Here is a 21,084-nt window from a genome sequence, read left to right as displayed (position 1 = left end):
TTTAGGTCAGTTATACTTCAAAAACAACAAACTCACAGAAAAAGAGACCAGATTTGTGGTTACCAGTGGCAGAGCATGGAGGGAGGAGAAATTGGATAAAGGCAGTCAAAGGGTACAAACTTCCAGATAAATAAGTACTAGGGATGTAACATACAACTTGATAAATAAAATTACCACTGCTGTAAATATGCATATGTTATATATAAAATAGATATATATTTTTTAATTTCTTTATTTTTGTATCTATGCAAGATACATATTTAATATACATCATACTAGCTATAATTTTTATTTATTCTTCTGTTAGAATTGGTTGTATTTTTTGAGAAATTTGATGTCATCCAAATTGTCAAATTTTTTGCAGTAAATTTGTTCATAATATCTTTTTAATGTTAGTAGGATCTATAGTTTTAGCTCATTTTTTCTTATTTGGCCATTTGTGTTTCATTCTTGTTCTATATTGCTGGGACTTATCATTTCAAAGAACTAACTGTTGGCTTTGTTGATATTTTAATTGGATTACAAAATTTTTATTAAAGCTCTGCCCTTAGCTTTCTTATTACATTCCTTCTTAAGTGAGATTTGATTTTTCTTTCTAGGTTCTTGTGATGGAAACTTAAATCTTTGACTTTTCAGCTTGCCTTCTTCTAATACATGCATTTAACGTTATAAGTCCCCTCCCTCCTTTTTGCTTTTATCATTTCTTTTGAGAAATTGCTATTAGTCTTATCTTGACTTGTTTGAAGGTAATGTGTTACTTCTTTGGCTGCTTTTAAGATTCTCTTTCTGTCTTTGATTTTCAGCAGTCTGACATTGATAACATGCCTACATGTAGTTTTATTTGTATTTGTTTAGCTCAAAGTTTGCTGAACTTCTTGAACATGTGGGTTGATGTCTTTCATCAATTTGGGCCATTCTCAGTCATTATCTCTTTGAATATTGCTCCTGTCTCATTTTCCCTCCTCTCTTTCTGGTAATTCAATTATATTAATTTAGGTCTTTTGAATATGTTACACCTATCTCTCAAGTTTTAAAATAAATTTTCTTACTTTTTGATCTCTATCCTTCAATTTGCATATTTTTTATTTAGCACCTTTCAGTTCATTAATTCTGTGTGTTTTCTGTGTGCAATCTGTTGTAACAACTCTTCATTGTATTGTTAACTTTGGATTTTGTATTTTTCAGTTCTGCCATACCCATTATTTGAAAAAACAAATTGCAGTTCTCAATTGCAAATTGCTATCATTTCATGTATGTTGCCTCTCATTTCCTCTGTTTTCTTGTACATATTAATCATACTTATTTTTAAAGTAATTGTCTGCTATTGTTACTGAACCAAATGTGGGTCTGCTTGCCCACATGCAGTAAAGCCAATCTCTTGACACCGGGTTGTGGTGAAGGAAAGTGCAGCATTTATTGCAGGCACCAGTCAAGGAGTCCAGGGCAGCTAGTGCTTAAAAGACCCCGAAGGCTTTCAGGGAAAGGTTTTTAAAGATAAGATGAGGGAGAAGGGGTTGCTAGGTGTGTGATCAGCTTGTGAACATTCTTCTGATTGGCTGGTGCTGAGGTAATTGGGAGTCAACATCATCAACCTTCTGGTTCCAACTGGTCTGGGGTCTACATGTCTGTGGACAGCAGACAGTTAACTTCCTCCACCTGGTGGGGGTTTCAGTATCTGCAAAACAGCTCAAAGGACATGGCTCAGAAGATTATCTATAGTCCTTGAGGAAGAACTAGAGGTCCTTGACTTTGTTTAATGGCTAAACTATTATTTTGTCTTATTTGACTGTTTTCCCTTCTTTCTACATTTTCTCACTTCTCTGATTAAATTTACTCTTTGGAACTCAGGGAAGACCTAGGAGGCTACAGATTTTTACAAACAAGAGGCGGGTGGAGGACACGGGGGCAGGGGTAGTCTGTTCTGGGAAGGCCCATAGGGTCCCGTTCTGTTACACTATCTCCAGTATCTGGGTCAACCTGGAATCTAATGCTGTTGATTTTTTACTGTTTAGCGTATGGTCTTTCTTTTCATACACCTCGTGATTTTTCTGTAAGCTGGATATTGTATCTAAAATACTGTGAAAGTAGATTGAGAGAGGAGGTCAGTTTCCAAACTCTAATCAGGGATTGAGCTCTATGAGGGCTGAGAGTGAGGGGGTCAGGAGTGCAGAGAGCTGAACTTAAACCTCTCAAGGGCAAAGCTGAGTCACCCACAGCCTGTCAGAACTGAGGAAACAAAGATTTTCCAGCCTCTCACAGAGGCAGATTGAGTCTGATCAATCATAACTTGGCAAATGTCTTGATGGATAGAATGGTTACATGTGTGGTGCCCTCCAGTCTCTAATTTTGTCCCGCTTGAACATCAAAATCCTTGCTGATTTTTCTGTTTCCCAGCAGCTGGTTTTTGCCAGTGGCTGAACCTTGATTCTCAGCCTAGAGGCAACACCACAATTTGACAAGTAGCTAGAGTTCCTGCTGTCAATTCACCATAGGCTTTCATCTTCTGTCTGTTCTCTTTTCAAACCCCTTCCCTCAGGAGATCTTTGATCCTAATCACCTCAACATTCATGGCAATTTTATTCTCCTTTTCAAAAACTTTCTGCCTAGCTCTTTAGGCTCCATCTCCCTGACCACTCGGACAAAAAGGTGAGCAAGCGTCTTGTGGATGAAATCAGCTATGCATTTCAGACCCCTCACCTGTAGCCCTACACCACCACTAACAGCTTTTCTCTTTCTCTTTCCCCAGCAACATCCTCTACCTGGCCCACGTCTGATCATCAGACTTCTATCTAGACCTGGAAGATGCTTCCAGGGAAAAGTGGGTATCAATCATACACTTTTCTCTCTCTGGAATTTTAGTTCATTTAGTCCTTTTTAATTCCACTGCTCTCCAATGCTTTAAAATGATTTTTGTAATTTATTCCTTAAAAAAAGTTTTGAGAGCAGGAGCATTGGCTGTGACCTACCATATCCTCATTAGAAGTGGTAGTTCAGGGCACAAGTTTTGGCTTTCTTTTCCATAGTTTGATGACTTGATTACAGATCAGTATACTCTATACTCTGCATTATTCATGGGACTCCATACTTTTACTTGTAAAACTATTGCATTGGAGGCATTTTCAGTGGTCACAGGCTAGGATTTTCTTTGTGAAGTTGAGTAGTCCTTAAAAGACTGGAACCTTTGAAACTAACTTTATCAGAATTATGACATCATTCTCAACTTTTGTACCTTATAGCTTAAATTGGGGCCTGATTCCTCAAAGATTCTCCACTTCATTGTAAAGTCATGTCGTGCCCTTTGATTACTGCTGTTCCTGGAGTTTTTACCTTTTGAAGTTTTTCCTTTTAAGGCATGAAGATGGAGGAGGGATTTGACTAGGGTTTTGGGCTTTTGGTTTGTGTAATTTATGAAGATTGGGGGAGTAAGTGTAAGCCTAGGGAATGTAGAGACAGAGTTAGATCCAGTCTGCGCAAACTTTTCATGTTGATTCAAGCAGAGTTCACTTTTCCTCTTTTCCTCTACAGGCTGGCTCTTCACTGAGCCACCTTCATTGCCACTGTTCATTTTGGAATCAATTAGATTTTTTTTTTCAATTACACTTCAAGAAGAACTGATTTCACCACCTGGGTTACAGGCTTAAGCAACTGAAATCTTATTGGATTATTTTATAATCCAGAAGAGCATGTAGACTCATCTTTTCAGTAATGTTGTCAGTGAAGAAGCGGAAACTTCAGGAAAGGTTCTCTTAGGGTGTAAAAGAAGGAGCCAGCTGCAGTGGGACCAAGTCTATATGATGGTATGTGGTGGCTACTGCAAGGTATAGAGAAGTGGCTTGAGTTCTGGACACGAGGGCTACACAGTTCCTCTGAGAGGGAAGGGAAAGAGGCTGGATTGATGCTCATGGGATGCCATCCCCCGTGACCAGAGGGCAGGGGTGGTGAGCCGAGGGAGTTCTGTGTGCTGAGACTGTGTGTCTGTTCTTCGCACATGCCATCCAACTAGACAGAAATTATTCCTCTACTTCTATCTTTCACATTTGGCTTGGAGCAACTGACCCTGCATCATAATATCTCCCGATTCCCCAGTTGGCAGACAGTCCTCCCACTTTTTCCCTCCTAAAGCACGTGGTATTATTTATGTATCACACTAGTTGTCACTGTACTCAGGGGTGAAAATCCTATCTATCTACTTGGTGGTAGAGCGTCAGTAGGGTAGTATTTTCTAGTTGTTGTAAGAATGAGCTCTAGATTCAGATTTCCTGGGTACAAATCCCTGCCTCTGCTCTCAATAGCTAGTATTTAAGACAAGGTTAGTTTTCCCATCTGTAAAGTGGGCCAGATCTTGGTAACAACTTCAATAAATTTTGTGAGGATTAAACAAGTCATTATGTAATTAATTAAAATGTACAAAGCATTTAGAATACACTGAGTACTCAATAATGTTAGCTGCTACTTTTCTTACTACTTCCATTGAATTAATATACACAGAGCATTGAGAATACATTTCCCTTTAAATAAATGTTATTTTTCTTACCTGATTGTTAGCTCTTTGGTAACAGAGATTGTGTCTCAGCAGCAGTGAAGGACACCACAGTAGCTGCCCTTACACTGGAGTGTTAATAAAGCCATGAAGAGCATCTTCGTAAAAGGGCCTCCAGGATCCCAGTGAAAATATCAAAGGGAATTTTGTAAATGATGGTTAGGCTTCCAGATTCACATGGATCTTGCTCATGAACTATGAGAGCCCAAGGTCTGCAGGTCTAAAGGGGTGTGTGTGCTCACTTACAGACTCTCCTGTTTAGTTTCCTGAAAGAACTGCAAGAATTACGATGCCCATGGAGGGGTGCCTGGAGGTTTGAGGGAAGGGTAAGGAGCTTGCAGTCACAGTGAGGAACTGGATGGGAAATAATGCAACTGCCATGGCACCCTGTGCCAGAACTGGCCTCTGGGGCTGGTAAGTGGAGGAAACACACAGCCTCCTGTTTCACCTTCCATGGGACCCATCGTTGATGCTCAAAATGAAGTGGCTGAATATATGAGTTCAATGACCTGAGGCTAAACTATTATTCAGGCTCTTAGGAGTCAGCCCTCCCTTGACTCCTGCAGCTGCGAAAAAGGCTTGCATGTCACTCACCCTGTATAGAGGGTTGTCTCAGGCAGAAACCTGAGGGTGGTGGCAATGCCAGTGCAGATGGGAGAGCCTGGCTGTTTGCATGACACTTGCAGCTCTGCCCTGTCACAGTGTCAGCCACTGGACAGCTGTCCTCATGCCAAGGAAATGAGTTTACATAGTGAGGCAAATCAAATTGTAGAGAACAATGTGATTAGAGAAAATAAATTATCTTGCAGTCCCAGGATGTGATATATTCATGGTTCTGGACTTTTAACAAAGAAATAATAATAATAAAATCCTCTAGAAAAACAAACTGACAAACATTTGTAAAATATTTATAAGATGCAGGGCCTTTTTATATACAAGAATTTATTAACTAATTTTTTATTCCATGAAGGACTATTTTTGGAATCAATGACATTGTTCTGGAGAAATACATAAATTGGTGAAGATTTAAAAAAACACAAGACAGCCAAGACTTTAATTATTGTGACAATTATATTTCAGGCAGGAAAATTATGCAAAGCTATTTGCACTTTTAATATTTTACCAACTATTTTTTTTGTTTTTCACATTGGTGACAAGGGTGAACTCATTCAACCTAGCAAATAAAGAAAAAAAAATCTGGGAAGGAATCTGGCTAAGCTAAATTGCTTGATCTCTAATTCTTTTGCTATGTGAACCCTGAGTAATGCAGATTTATATCATCCAATGAGTAAACATCCTGATTTGTAGAATGTTTAAAAATAAATGGTGTTTATTTCTCCTTGTCCAACTTTGTGTGTAATTACTGCAATTTCTGAGCAAGTTACTTGATCAGAGACATTGGCAAAAGGGAGAGAACAGAGTAGAGAAACCAAGGTATAGTGGGTGATTATAAACCATTTGCAAAAGGAACAGTTGAAGAAATGGGGTTCTTTACATAAAGAGTGGATCACTGGGTGGGGACTCATGGGCCACCCTGCAATGTATGAGAGTTTCAACGTCTCCCATCTCTCACTGTCCTCTTCCTGGGAGGAGCTCTTGGCCAGATGGATAAGAGAATAGCGCATACAAGTCATGCTATGGAATGTAATAAAAAGTACCAAGAAACATGTGTGTCATGTGGCTGCTTTATCCTAAAGAAACATAAAGCCTCAGTTTTCCATAGAACTTGACATGTCTGTTCTTGGGATGGACATCGAGGCCCCCTAAGAGATCTCACAGTGGTCTACAAAGGGGGCCACACCAAGATGGATTTAGGAGTTTATGTAGCTCATCCAGCCTCAAGCCATGGAGGGAGGTTCTTGTGCCTTCTTGCAGGCACCCCAACCTCTAGGAGTGATTCCTTTGGAGTCTTCCTTGATTTTCCTTAGATGGGGATATGGAGAAGAAAGGCACATCCCTCCACACTGGACCACCAATTGCTCTCCTGGTTTTCTTCAATCCTCTGTGCACTTCTAGTCTTCTCTTACCTATGCTGGGGATGACCATAGGGGGCATGATACTGACCAGCAGGGGTGCATTTGTTATTTTTCTGCAAGTTGGTCATAGATGTGTTCATGCCTCTCTTTAGCAAGTAGTTGTACTTACTGCTTCCTGTCCCAAGCTCTGTGGATTTAGGCAAAATTCTTAGAGACTAGGAAATGGCCCATTTAACACCCTGCTACATTAGGCTCTAACTGGCCAATGCACTGCTCAGTATGGTGATCGGTTTATTTGTGTGAGTTAACAGAAGTGAGAGTCACTGAACTCAGTGAGGTGTGGTTCAAGCTCTACTGAGTCTCGAGGTCTAGCAGGTGGTCCCCTAGTGTGATGTTGCTTTGTTCTTAGGACTTTTAGAGACAGTTTTTGTTGAATTCACCTACTGGGTGGCTACTGGGTTTGCTGATCTCAAGAGCTTTTTTATCGAGCTTCTGGGACTCTGACTAAGCAAAGAGCTGTCTGTCCTCAGTGGTGATCCTTGTTCTTTGAGACACGTGGAGGTTTTCTTGGTCAGTTATTATCTACGATTGATTATCGTAAAAGTGCGCTTGAGAAAAAAGTGTTTTAAAAATTGGGAGATATAGAACTTTGTATCTGTCCATTAGAACAAACTTCTTAATCATACTGTTCAGCTATTCTTGCTGAAATTTTTTGCCTGATTGATGACCAGTAATTACCATATCAATCCAATATGATGGTGAATTTATCAACTTCTTTCTGTGGCTTTAACACATTTTGCTACATTTTGTGAATGTTTTTTAGGTATGTACATTTAACAAAATTGTTATATTATTTGAATAAATTGAATCTGTTTTATTAATGTGATCAGGGCTGTCTCCCTAATGCTCTATTTTGTCTCAGTGTCTCTTATCTAGCATGATTACATCTATATTAGCCTTCTTTTTTGTTGGTAGGCATTTATGTCTTTCATCCTTCTTTTCTACATTGAACCATATAAAATTGGCAATATTTATCAGTTTTATATGGTTTAACCAATGCTGTCAAACTTTACAGGTCTCTATGCTTTAGGTGGGTCTTCTGTATATGTAGAGCATCTATGTGGACTTTGGTTTTTATCCCTTCTTTCAACCTTTATCTTTAAACTATGAGTTTAATCCATTTACATTTACTATAACCTTGGTATATTTGGACCCACTTCTACCCTCTTGATATATTATTTCTGCTTGTTTTACCTCTCTACATTTTTAATTGATATTTTTATTTCTTCAATAATGAGACTAGAACTCTTGTATTTCCACACATTCACTGGTCTCATCCTCTTACAAACGCTGCCATCATGATGTTCTCTCTTTCAGTGCTGGCTGATGGAACTTTCTGTGGCAATGGAAATGTTCTATATCTAGGATGTCCAATAGGGTAGCAGCAGCTATACTGGGCCTCTGATTGGCAAACATCTCTAAGATCTTGTAAGCCTGGTGGTATTCTCATTTGAATGATGGTTTGACAGTATGCAACAGTCTAGGCTATTCAATGTTTTGAAAACACCAATCCATTTTTCCCTTATATCCAATGTTACTATTAAAAAATCTAATGTTGACCGAGTTCTTGATCCTTTGTATATGATCTGTTCTTTATCTCTGGAAGCTTTAAAAATTTTCTTTTTGTCTGGTATTTTGAAATTTCATTAAATGTGTTTAAATTATTCTTCTCTTTTGGCCCTTTCAATATCAATTTTTTTATTTCTGGAAAATTTGTATTTCATTTTGTCAAATTTTACTAGTTTCATTTTAATTTTTCTCTCTGCTCACCTGGGGGTCCTTTTATTTGAAATTAGTGCATCTATTTCCTTTCTTCATACCACCTTTATTTTTTCCTGCACTTTCTAATTCTTTGTCATTTCTTTCTTCTTTCTGGAATTGATATTCCAGTTTGCTATGTTATTCCTCAGCTGCATATTTATTGTATCTGTTATTATTATCTGTTCATTATATCTATTATCTATCCTATTCAGTCGATTCTCTATTTCAACTGTCATATTTTTCACACCAAATGTTTCTGTTTGTTTTCTATAATTTTTTCTTTTTATTTCATATTGCTAATATCTCTTTTCAAATGTTTATTAGTTTAATTGTAAATCCTTGGTCTAATATTATTTCTGCTTCAGAATCTGTCATCTAGTACTTTTTTTATTTTTTTTTTGGTAAAGGGTGTACCCATCAATGGTCTTGCTTTTTTTTCCTTTTTATCCTGAAGTGTATTTTTCTCTGGGATGTCAGCTACCCTCTCAGCCAAGCAGATGGAGGAGGCCCGACTCCATTGCCTCAGCCCAAGTGAGCTAGAAGCATGGGGGTAGATAAACCTTACGGACAAGAACCTGGCACCAGAAAACACGGTCATGCCCCCACCCCACAGGACCACATGTCAGCTCAGGCCTTCACCTCCTACCCTACTGGGAGAGGCAGCATTAGGGAGAGGTGCTCTTAGATTAGAATTTACCAGCCCTGGGGAGATGGGCAAGCTACTACCTGAAGTTTGTCAGTCTCCGCTCCTCGTACATACAGAGCATCTGGACCTCCCTGAATTTCCTCCTGTGGCCATCTGGACCAGAGATCAGAGTTGTCCAGTTATGGTTCCTCTTCTATTTTTGTTCTCCCACAGTGTGCCAGGCTGCCCCTGACACGGGTCAAATCCATCACCCCATGTTCAAAACAAAACTGTCCCCACCCCATTTCTTGATGTTTTATCTCCAGATTTCTCCAGCTTAATCTTGGCCAGGGCAGCCAGGGTCATGCTTGTTCAGCATTTGATAGGAACCAGAATCCTTCTATACAAAGAAAAGATTTTAAAACTTAAAGTCTCATTTGTTTGTATATAATTAAGGGCTACAAAGACTCTTTTCCCAAACAGATAAACATAGTTGGCACCAATCCAGACTCAAGCCTAATTCAAAATGTGAATAATTTGGATAGAATTTGAGATGTTTTACAATATGTTATCTCTTTGAATGTTTATTTTTAACAAAAACTAAATGGCATATTGGCCATGGTCAGTCTCAAGGTGATTTATACAGAATAGTATGAAGCAGGTCTTCCCTTCAGATAAAGGTGGTGGGAAAATGTCTCTCCCTAGGACTGACAGTTAAGCTTATGGAACTGACTTTGAAATGCAGTTCGATAGCTTGGGTGTGGTTTTAGTTCCTGGTTGCCATTAGTTAAAGCTTAATTTTGGTCTCAAGCAAATAGTTATTTTATCTATGAGATAATTAACAAAACGTGAATTTTGCAGGGCAAGAAGCAAGACCGTATTTCTGTTTCTAAATTTAAGCCTGGAGACGGGTAACTCAAGGGGATGATGAAGAACACGTGTAAGACAGCTTCAAAGACTTCTGTGAGATCACCGTTCAAAAAATCTATGACTTACTTAAGATCATAATGTTTACATTTGAAGATTCAGAAACTTAGAGAAAGTATGGAGGCATACACATGCATGGTTTAGCAATTGTTAATACTTGGGCACTGTTCCATCATGTCATTGTTTTTATATTACGTATAAAATATACATATTATACATACATAATATTTTCTGTACTTAAAGCATTAAAAAATGGTCACATAGAATGTTACAAAGGTAACCATGGTCGTGAGTTCGGTGAATATTCTTCAGCGCTGCAAAGACAGACACAGAGCAAGGAGGCAAAGACCTAGGGCTCTGTCCATTTGTGGATGGATGTGTATTGAGACTGCATTGGTTTGGTAATCACCTAAGAACATACATCAGGTAACCTGGGAAGATTTTAACATGGGATTGTATAATCTCAGTGTTTGAAGGGCTTTGGGGTCACTTAGTCTGACACTGCGGTTTCCAGATGGGGAGGGAAACTGAGGCAGGGAGGTGCAATGATGCTAAGAAGGTTGTATTATTCCACTAACACAACTTTGTTCCCTGAAAGTCACCTACTGAATAAATTGAAAATTATAGCCATGGTTTGGGAAAACATTCGGATTCATGAGGACACCTTGAGAATGTGTTCTAAACGGGAGATTTGGAATAATTTATTTTCTAAATAACGATGTTGAAACTGTTCTGTTGTGGCATCTCAAATGCACAAGCCAGAGACTAAAATCAGTCTGAGCTGGAGCCTCTCAACATTCTCTCCAGGGAACTTTTGGGGATTTAAAGACATCAATTATTCGTAGGTGATAGCATGGCCTCCAGCAAACAGAGAGTGGCTTGCGGTAGTCAATTTTTGTGCATGTTTGATTAAGAAAGTTATTAAAAAAAAACAAAACAAAAACAACTGTGAGATTTTCAGATGCTTCAGACGACAGCGTGCAGTGTTTCCCAAACTCACTTAATGTGAGTTCCGTTTCTTGTAGTACATTACAGGGTGGTGCCCCATAGAATATAGGTTAGGAATGTCCTAAAGGTAAGAAGATGTCAGGAGGGGGATAGTTCAGGCTTTAGATGGAATTACCAAGTTGTATATAAAATGCTTTACATGCAACTGAGCACTGAGTCTTCACAACAACTTTGCAAGGCAGATACCGGGTCAAGTGAGGACAGAGAGGCACGGAGGTCCCTTAGGATTCGTCAGTGGTGGCTGCACCTAAGTCAGCTCAGCTCCGGAGCCCAAGCTGCTGAGCCCAGACCTCTGTGGAACTCCTGGGCTCCCAGGCCTGCCTGTTTCTGGGAGTCAGATCTACCCCACCCCCATCCCTGCACCTTCACGCTGAGCTCTGGACTTTTGGCCTCATTTGAATTCCTCCAGTGAATAGTGCAGCCTCTGCCTCAGGGCCTTTGAACATGCTGTTCCCTCTTCCCTTTGTTCCCTGTTAACACCTATTCACCCTTCAGGGTTGAGCTCAATGTCACTTTCTTGGGATGCCTTTTCTGACCCATCAGACTAAGTTTTGTTCTTCTGTTGCCCATCACCGTGTCACTTATCACCGGTCTTGTAAAGATGTGAATAGGGCCGTGGACTGATGCCCTTCCCCTCCCCCACAGGCAGGCAGGAAGCAGGGCTAGTTTGTGGCATCCATGTACGTGTGTGGTGCTGAAAGCAGGGAATCAATTAATACAGCAAAGATGAGTCTCCCTTCCTACTGGTTAGTCTCTCAGATTTACAATAATGCAAGAGACTGGAAAATTCATTGGTTGACTGATGATGTGTTTGCCTGTATCCTGGAATAGTTGAAGCATATTTAATGTTTATTATGGTTTGTGGTCTTAAAGTCTGTTTCTTCCAAGTGGAGAATACACACACGTGACTCTATATTTCTCTGGTTTTAAATAACGAAAGCTATGTCCCAAAGTACAGCTCTCTTTGACCTTTACTGTTGATGGTATTTTTAGATGTGAATTTTGGATCTGGCTCCTATATAGTAAGAAACAAAACACCATCACGCTCCTGTTAACAGAGCTGACAGAAAATACTTCTCCCTATTAACAACCTTCAAGAATGGCGTTCTGAATAGAATGAAAGAGTTGTCACTTATTTCTAGCTTTATTTGCTATTACGAGATCTTTCTCTAAGGGTCAAGTTACTATTTTACATATTGCTCTGAGAAAATAGGAATGAGCACGGCTGACCCCAACCTGCCGTGATTACGAGCAGTAACAAGGAAAACTGGTTGGAAAGCACTTTGCAGATGCCAGATGTTACATAAATGCTAAATGATTAATTGCCACTGTTCACGCCTCATCGTGAACTCTCTCTGGCAATGGTAATTTTAAGATGGGAATTTTTCTTCATATGGTTTAGGGAAAGCTCAAAATCAAAATCTAGCTTACAAATGTCTTTTATATTTGAAAAGTGTCTTCACAGGGTAATATGGCATGTTTTCTTTTCCTCCCACGTCTAAGGCAGAATGACAAGGTTATCAAGTGTCCCGGTTCTCTGTACGCTTTGAAGCTTTTGTCTGTCTGTCATTTCTGCAAAGATGGTCTCTCTCACTGCACGCCATGGCCAACCCTCAGGACCTAATGGAAAGTACACCTATGATGCCCAGCTGTCTGATGTCCGGACCTACCACTGCTTGTGTGTGTACCTAAGAGTCCTAGGTGGGATCCCCAAGAAGAGTGAAAGGCAGCACCAGCCTGGGGGCGGGTGGAGATGGGCATCTTACACAACACACCCCCGTGGAAGATGTTGTTTCTACTTTCAGACTTGCCAATCTTCTCCGTGTCTTGGTGATCAGAAGCCTTCCCTCACCAATAAACCAGTGTGTGGCGTGTGAATCACTGACCTCAGGTATCAGCAACATCTACCTTTAATCCCAACCTGTTTACTCCTGCTCTTGGGTGCAGGTCATGTGTTTATAGCTCAAGGAGACGAGATGAGGTCCTTCTGAGCCATCTTCAGTTGGTTGCTCCTGAAGACCTGGAACTCAGCACCACCCTTGGAAAAATGATGACTCTTTGGTTAGTGGAGCCATTGTAACTGAGTGAGGACCTTAATGACAGTTGCCGTCTAGTAGAAAGATCAGCTGAAGAACCTTGGACTTCCAAGAACCTAGGAACTGCAAGAACCTTGGTTGGGTCTTGGGAATTTGAGATCAACATTGGACTCATACAGGCATACAGGTGTGTATACACTGTGTACATACATGGAATACATATGTGTTTAAATGACCCTGTTGACAATTTGCAGAGAGAACACCCAGATACAGAGAAACTATATAAATACTAATTAGCAATTTATTACATTTGAAATGCTTTTAACTTTATTTCAACAGTTTCAATTAAAAAAAAATTACGTAGCTTTACTCTGACATTCTAGGTCTCGATTAAAGTCTTGATCAAAAACTGTAATTTGTGTGCCCTGCCCCCGGGCACAGGTGTGCTGGAACAGGCCCCCCACTGGTTCACCTGAGCCACACTGAACGTCTCTTCCCAGCTCCATGTTCAGCGACATCAAGTCGGTAGCTTGAAATAGGCCATGGTAGCAGTATTGACAACATGGCAGTCAGCACACGCTGCACATCAACCAGCTCCTTTTACCTCCAGGAGAGCCTGTTGTTAAACATTTACCAGCACACCACTGCTTCCAGCTTCTGGTATTTGGAAGAGCCCAATTTCAGTATGGAGGTTATAACTTGTATATGTAAAATCTTGAAGCCTCTTCAAGGAAAGTGGTCACGAAGGGTGATTAGGAGTACCTGCAGCAGAAGACACCCTTCTAACACCTGGGACACCTTGCCTGAGAGCCAGGGAGGCCACTGTCATAGGCTGTTCTTTGTCCGCAGCCCTAGCACTGTCACGTCAACCCTGCGATGACTGGAACATAAATACATGTTATCTTTTTTTTAATATCCTCAAGGTTTTCATTTCATTTACTTATTTTTGGCTGCATTGAGTCTTCATTGCTGCACGCGGGCTTTCTCTAGTTACGGCGAGCAAGGGCAACTCTTCACTGTGGTGTGCGGGCTTCTCATTGCGGTGGCTTCTCTTGTTGCGGAGCACGGACTCTAGGCGTGCGGGTTTCGGTAGTTGTGGCACACGGGCTCTGGAGCACAGGCTCAGTAGTTGTGGCACACGGGCTTAGTTGCTCTGCGGCATGTGGGACATTCCCGGACCAGGGCTCAAACCTGTGTCCCCTGCATTGGCAGGCGGATTCTCAACCACTGCACCACTAGGGAAGTCCCAATACATGTTATCTTGTGTTCCACAGCTCCTTTTTAGTGCCTGAATGACAATGTCAAAGCAATAATGTTTTAGTACCTGAGGGGAAGAGAGTTTTGCAAATAAGACTCACTGATAACCCCGGATGCTTGTTTGAACATCACAGGAGCTGTGAAATGGAACTTTCCCTCTCATTTTGCGGTTGAGCTGCTGGCGTCTGCACAAGCTGTCTGATAACTGGAACAGAATGGATGTTTCTTGTATAGGCTCACGTCGAGGATGCAGCGACTTTGTGGGAATGAATTTACCTGTAGGTATATGGGCACTTCTACTTTCCTGTGACACCAGAGTTTAGTAATACAAATGAATGTTAATTTGTGTAAGAAGGAACCCTCTAATGAGTCTTAAAAGCATTTTTATAATGCACCCTTGAGTATAGTTCCCTGTGCTATACAGTAGGTCCTTGTTGGTTATCTATTTTATATAGAGTAGTGTGTATATATTAATCCCAAGCTCCTAATTTATCCCTCCTCCCTTTTCCCCTTTGGTAACCAAACATTTTTTACATCGGACATACTATACTCAATATTTTGTAATAACCTATAAGGGAAAAGAATCTGAAAAAGAATAGACACACATATATAGGTATAACTAAATCACTTTGCTGTACACCTGAAACTAACACAACATTGTAAATCAACTATACTCCAATAAAAAAATAATGCACTCTTGACCAAATAGCCATTGTTTGCAGGGTTTTATTTTCTGTTATAGATTTACTGAATTATCATTTACATAACATGCAATTCACCCACTGTAAGTGTACAGTTCAATGATTTTTTTTAGTAATATACAGTTGTACAACCATCACCACAAAACAGTTTTAGAACCTTTTCATCACACCCTTGCCATCCTTCCCCTGCCCTGGCTGGATACATTTGTAGATTCTGCACTCAGGAACGACCAGACAAGAAGTGGGAATCAGTTCTTTATTTCCAAATACATGCCTACCCTCCTGAGTTGTGTGTGTGTGTGTGTGTGTGTGTCTACAGAAACTGCAAGAAGGAAGGAAATTAGAACTCATTTCATGTCTCATGTAAATTACCAGAAGATAAAACTTCGCAGCTCACTCCATCACACTTATATTTGATCACTGTTTTATGCCAGTCAGCTCTGGACAGGAGCAATTTTCTTCTGAGCCATCCTTACAAATTTTGTTTTCTTTATTCACTCATGACCTTCCTTCCCTCTTCTGCCCTACTTTGCTGGCTCCCTTGTGGAATATCTCCACAGCACGGACTATCATGTGATTTCACTGCATCTTTTTTTAGTGGCACTGATTAGCTCCAAAAGTTACTTGGAAAGTCATTTGTGATGGACAGTTATGTAAGATCATGGTTCACCAGTTCTTCTGGAAGCAATTTAAAATGCCCAGAAATGTATTAGAGTTCAACCATTGCAATAAAACCAAGATTGGAACTCCTGTGTTTATGAGGGAATTGCAAGTTATATGAGGAAGCATCACTTGGAGGTGCTATTTCTCCACTGAGCCTGAAAGGGGCCGAGCAACCAGAATCTTGGCTTTTACTCCTCTCTGTTCATAAATGTGTTACATTGTAGTTCATGAAGGATTGTTGCAGTTCTTTCCCAGTGGCTTATTACTGTCTGTTACTTTTCTTATTAGTTAAACCTTGCTTCAGATGTCCAAGGTCATCCGAACTGATCTCTTTATCTGAGAAGTGGTACGTAGCGAGCATTATTCTTCTAGGACTTTATTTCGAAGGAAGCTGCTTTTTCCTCTCCCTATTTGTATTTATTAAAGTAATACAGCAGTTTACAACTGATTAAGCTTGCATTTTCTCATGGATAGTGCTATAAGTGGGTTGAAATTCTGGGATAGATCCACTTGTCCCTCAAAAATATCAAACTTAAAAATGTTTTGAAATATGTGGCAGAGACATTTACTGTTCAGTGATTATCCACATGATACCCACATATCCCAGCCCCTTGGGGCTAGGTAGGTCCATGCGACAAGTTCTGGACAGTGGGCCAGAATTATAAGCTTCACTTCTGGACCTTTAGAGCACTTGAGAGAGGATGTATGACCCCACAGTTCTCTCTTCCATTGATGCAGTGAACTGGAAACCATGGGACCCAGATGGTGTAGCTGTAAGAAACAATTAGCCTGGATCTCTGAGTTACTGTTCAGAAGTAAGAGTCCCTAGAAAGTGGCTGAAATCACAGAAGACTTTGTGAGGTAGACAAATGAACCTTTACATATAACGCCCCTAAGGTTTCCAGATTAGTTTATTACTGAAGGATAACCTACCCTATTCTGGCTAATACACGAAGCATTCAAATGCTAGAAAATAAGACATCTGCAATAACTAATAAATGAACTAGTGCATAAACAAAAGAGGTAATCAGTGATTTAATAACCATTTACAAAGTTGAAATCCTGCTGCTTAGGAAATAGAATTTGTGAAGTTTCTGGGAAAGGGTTTCTTAGGGGAGAATCAAGGGTTAGCAGTTAGTGATGTTGTTTGATTTCATTTCAAATGTCTCAATTTTTGTTACCTCCATGCAGGTTTCAAGCATAATTAGAGTCATTTTAATATTTTAATTCATAAGTAGAGATGAAAGGAAAATATTCTCTCTAGACAAGAATATGAAAGTGTGAGAAAATGATTGTCTTAGGTGGAAATACCTTGGGTTTGAGCAGTAACAGAAGAGAAAGGAAAATCTCTGTTCATTGTTCTAATCATGATTCTTTTAAAGATCCTGGAGATGTTGAAGGGACTTAAAATTAGACAGTTCTCTTTAACAGCCTCAAGAGGGCTCCACCATCCAAGTACCGCTTGGTTGTGGAGCGTCTCCGGACGGGTGAGGTTGACCACAGGACTGGTCGGAGTAGAAAGAATATAAATGTCTTAGGTTGCTGTCGTTTTTACATTCTGTAAATAATTTTTCTACGTAGAAGTTTTAAAAATTAAAGTTAGAGAATGCAGTTTAAATTTAGATATTTCCTTTCCTAATAAAACTCAAAAGTATTTGCAAAAGTACATACCAAACAAAACACAAATCAGGGAGTGACTGTATGATTTTGAAAGTAATTCACATCAGAATTTCTTTGAACGGTAGCCTTCTTACTTCATTTAATATATTTATAATAATTTCTTTATATCAACATTTTAGAAGTAGATTTATTTAATAAGGCAAAGTGTATAAACATAGCACAAATCTGATTCACCTTGATATTAAGTTTCCTGAATTCTGTAGACTATCCAGAGTCATAACATAATAGGAACTAATCCTTTGGTAACTTCCCAGAGGCATCTTTTGTTAATGCAATTTTGGAAAGTTTTCTTGCTCATTTTGAAAGCGTAGTAGGTGCTGAACACTTTCTAGGTAAAGGTTGCTGAACATTCATGTGCTGTAAAAAATTTTTGTTTTTCAAAATTTCCTTCAAAAACATCTTGAGATTAAATAGGACACACACACATACATATGATGTATGTGTGTGTGTTTATTTCAAAACAAGTTTGCTTCTTTCAAACAGTGGGAAACATTAAGACTGTTTCTGGGGTAACAGCCTTCCTTTAGAAAGTTTTTAAGAGTCTGAGAACTACAGAGATGAAGTATTTCTTCACCTGGTCTCCTGAGGGGCAGGATTATTTCTTAGAACTGTTGTTTTCCTCTCCCTGGGGCATCTTGTTAGGTTTCAGACTGTTTCGCACCCTGAGGAAAACATGAAGCAGGATGTGCTGGAAAGATTTAAATCATATCACGCAGAAGGGGGTTTGGAGATGGAACCTAGGTTAAGGCTTTCCCCTCTGCCTCCACTTCAACCCTGCCATCCACCTGGGGAAGTTGACCGCACAGCTGAGCTTGCTTTGATGTGTAAAACGTAGACACCCTGCTTGGGGTGAAGATGCCACAAGACCAGCTTTCAGAGGCTCTCTGGGGAGGAGTCTTGGGGTCTGCTGTTGTGCTACACAGATGGTGCTACAGGGGAGGATGTGATTGTCGTGACCATGTCTGTTAGGTGGGATCTGAGCCAGGGGCTGGATGATGGAGTCAGTATGGCATATTAAGAGGTTAAGGGGTCTGAAAAAATGCCTGCTTGGGTAGAAAAAGAGCCCGCACTTCCTGAAACACACGCTCACTTAGCCTCCTGATGGTAAAAAACATGGGGTCCAGACCCTAAACTGTTGCCTCAGCCGGCAACAGGGAGTAAAAGAGGACCAAGTAAGCCATGTGGTGATGGGCAAAGCACCTTAATATTTGCAGGTGGGGCACAGAAAAGATGCTGATATTTCAAAGGTCTTGTAACTAGAATAAGTTTGCAAAGTAACTGAGGTTGGACGACCTATCCTCATTTCAGGACTTATTACCCTCGTTTGGCGTCTGGGAAATAATAAGCTGTTAGTGTTTACCAAGTAAGATGAAAACACAATTACGGAATTTCAGCCATTTTCTCCTTTGTAATTGCACAATAAAAGGCTTAATCCATGTTTTAGGAAGACCCCTTTTTAGACCAGTTTTTGAGGTTTAATACGTAACACAGGTGTCCTTGACTTGGGGCATCAGCGTCCTTGTGGTCTGGGGCCAATGTAGGGTCATTCCCAGCATCCCTGCAAATTCTTGACCTTTTCTGCTCAGCTTTCTCAGTCGCCACTGAAGATGCTCCTGCAAGATGAGCTCCTTCTTCCCCCCGCCCCATCCCAAACCGTGAAACCGTGGCCGCCTTCCTTAGGAAATCCAAGCAAACCAGACCTCTCTGGATGTTTGGGGGGTTTCTCAAAGGTCCACGAGACCCTGGTGAGGGCCCCTCAAGCAGTACAAACTTCTGCTGCACTGCTGTCTCCAGGCGCAGAGCCCTTTCCCCTGTTGCCCTCCGGTCCACAGTCCAAGGCTTCCGGTCATCTGGCTTCTGTTGGGTTAGACCATCGGGCCGCACAGAGGGGAGAATGGAAGGAAAAGCCCCACTCCATGCCTCTGCTCTGGCGATGTCTCCAGCAGGACCCGTGTCGCCTCCGTGACTCTCACCTCCATTAGACAGACCTGCTGTGGTTCCAGTTTTCCTTCCCATAGGGCTAACCATGGACCTCTTCCATCTGTCTCTCCAGCTGGGGATGGTTATTGTTCTCTTTTGTTGTTTATCTGTGGCTCGTTTCACAGCCCGGTTTGGCTTCTCAGCCCCTCCATCCCGTGTAACCAATGCCCCGCATTAATTTCCCTCTGTGTTGAGTGGGTCAGCTGTTCACTTACCCTTCACACACAGTTGCCCCTGCACTTTCATGCCTCTGAGAACCCTAGTCCTGAGAGCATTCCTGTCCCCGTGGGTGAGCAGCGCAGCCTGAGTTTTAGAGAATCCCCTTCCTCTATCTCGTTGCAAAGGATTTGGTGGTTTGCTGCACGTAATCAAACTGTTCCCTGGACATTTCTTAGTGGTTAATTATGTTCTTTTAAAGTTAACACATTTTTACAACTGAGTTTACAATCTGGAGCTTAATTCCAGGTTAGAAACCCCTCTTTCCAGTACAGGAAAAATGATGAATTTTATCATTAAAATTTAAGAAATGAACTTAGATATACCTTGTTGATATATATATATATGTGTGTGTGTGTGTGTGTGTGTGTGTGTGTGTGTGTGTGTGTTGGTCAAGCACATTTGATCTGCATTTATTCTGATTTCTTTTTGCAAGAACGGTAAAGTTTCCATCTGTTGGGCATCCTTTGTTTATTTTCTGTATCTATGTTTTTTTGTTTTGTTTTGTTTTGTTTTTGCGGTATGCAGGCCTCTCACTGCTGTGGCCTCTCCCGTTGTGGAGCACAGGCTCCGGACGCGCAGGCTCAGCGGCCATGTCTCACGGGCCCAGCCGCTCCGCGGCACGTGGGATCCTCCCGGACCGGGGCACGAACCCGCGTCCCCCGCATCGGCAGGCAGACGCTCAACCACTGCGCCACCAGGGAAGCCCTGTATCTATGTTTTTAATCCAGTCTTTCTTTCATCTTACAGGACATTTTTCCTGCATTCTGGGTCATTTCATGAAGCGTGTCATAGATGGTACTGATTCTGTTTCCTCCCCAGTGTTAATTCTATACTTTATATAACTTTGTGTGTGTATATTTTTCATACCTGACATGTGTGATGCATGTTTATGTTCCGTGTGGCCTCATTTGGGGCGTAACCTCTTCCTGGGGTGAATAGATTCCTTCTCTTCTTGTTCTCTGATCTCATCAGCTCCTTTTTCATCCTTTATTTTGTGGAGTTCACCTGAGCTTCTCCAGCCTCAACAGCTTCCTACCCCTTCAACTGCATGCTTCTGAGTTCAGACACAATTCCAGGTGTATTTTTGTGCTTTTGAAGACTTCAAAATGTACATATGCGATACATCCTCTGTGATTCCATCTATATGACATTCTGGAAAAGGTAAAACTATAGAGACAGTAAAAATATCAGTGGTTGCCAGGGGTTGGGGAGGGAGGGGTGAATAGGTCAAGCACGGGGGATTTTTAGGGCAGTGACACTATTCTGTACGACACTATAATGGTGGATACGTGTCATTATGCGTTTGTCCAGACCTATAGAATGTACAACACCGAGAGTGAATCTTGATTCAAACTATGGACTTCGGGTGATGATGAGGTATCAGTGTAGGTCCATCCATCGTAACAAACGTACCGTCTGGTGGAGGAAGGCTGTGTGTGTGGGAATGAGGGGATTTAGAAACTCACTGTACTTTCCACTCGTTTTTCTGTTCTAAAATATAAAGCCTATTAAAATATATATACACGTAAAAATTCTCTGTGTAATTAAAAAATAATAGCAGAGGCTTTATAATAAAGCATAGACATTGCATGCAATTTTCTCCTTTAGATGATGCTTGAGGGTTTTTCCCCTAGAAGTCACCATTAACAAT

The 21,084-nt window shown here is 40.8% G+C and overlaps 1 long non-coding RNA gene across 1 annotated transcript; it reads left to right on the top strand.

Moving 5' to 3' along the window:
* Positions 1–2,771: 2,771 nt before the first annotated feature.
* LOC125964050 (uncharacterized) lies at positions 2,772–9,867 on the top strand. Its single transcript, XR_007476582.1, has 3 exons — positions 2,772–2,818; positions 3,526–3,797; positions 9,824–9,867. It is a non-coding gene; the product is annotated as an uncharacterized LOC125964050 (long non-coding RNA).
* Positions 9,868–21,084: the final 11,217 nt, after the last annotated feature.

The sequence above is a fragment of the Orcinus orca genome, chromosome 3 (genome assembly GCF_937001465.1).
Source record: "Orcinus orca chromosome 3, mOrcOrc1.1, whole genome shotgun sequence".
NCBI classification, from domain to species: Eukaryota; Metazoa; Chordata; class Mammalia; order Artiodactyla; family Delphinidae; genus Orcinus; species Orcinus orca.
The sequence above is the reverse complement of the archived record's forward strand: the minus strand, read 5'-3'. Positions and strand labels throughout refer to the sequence as shown.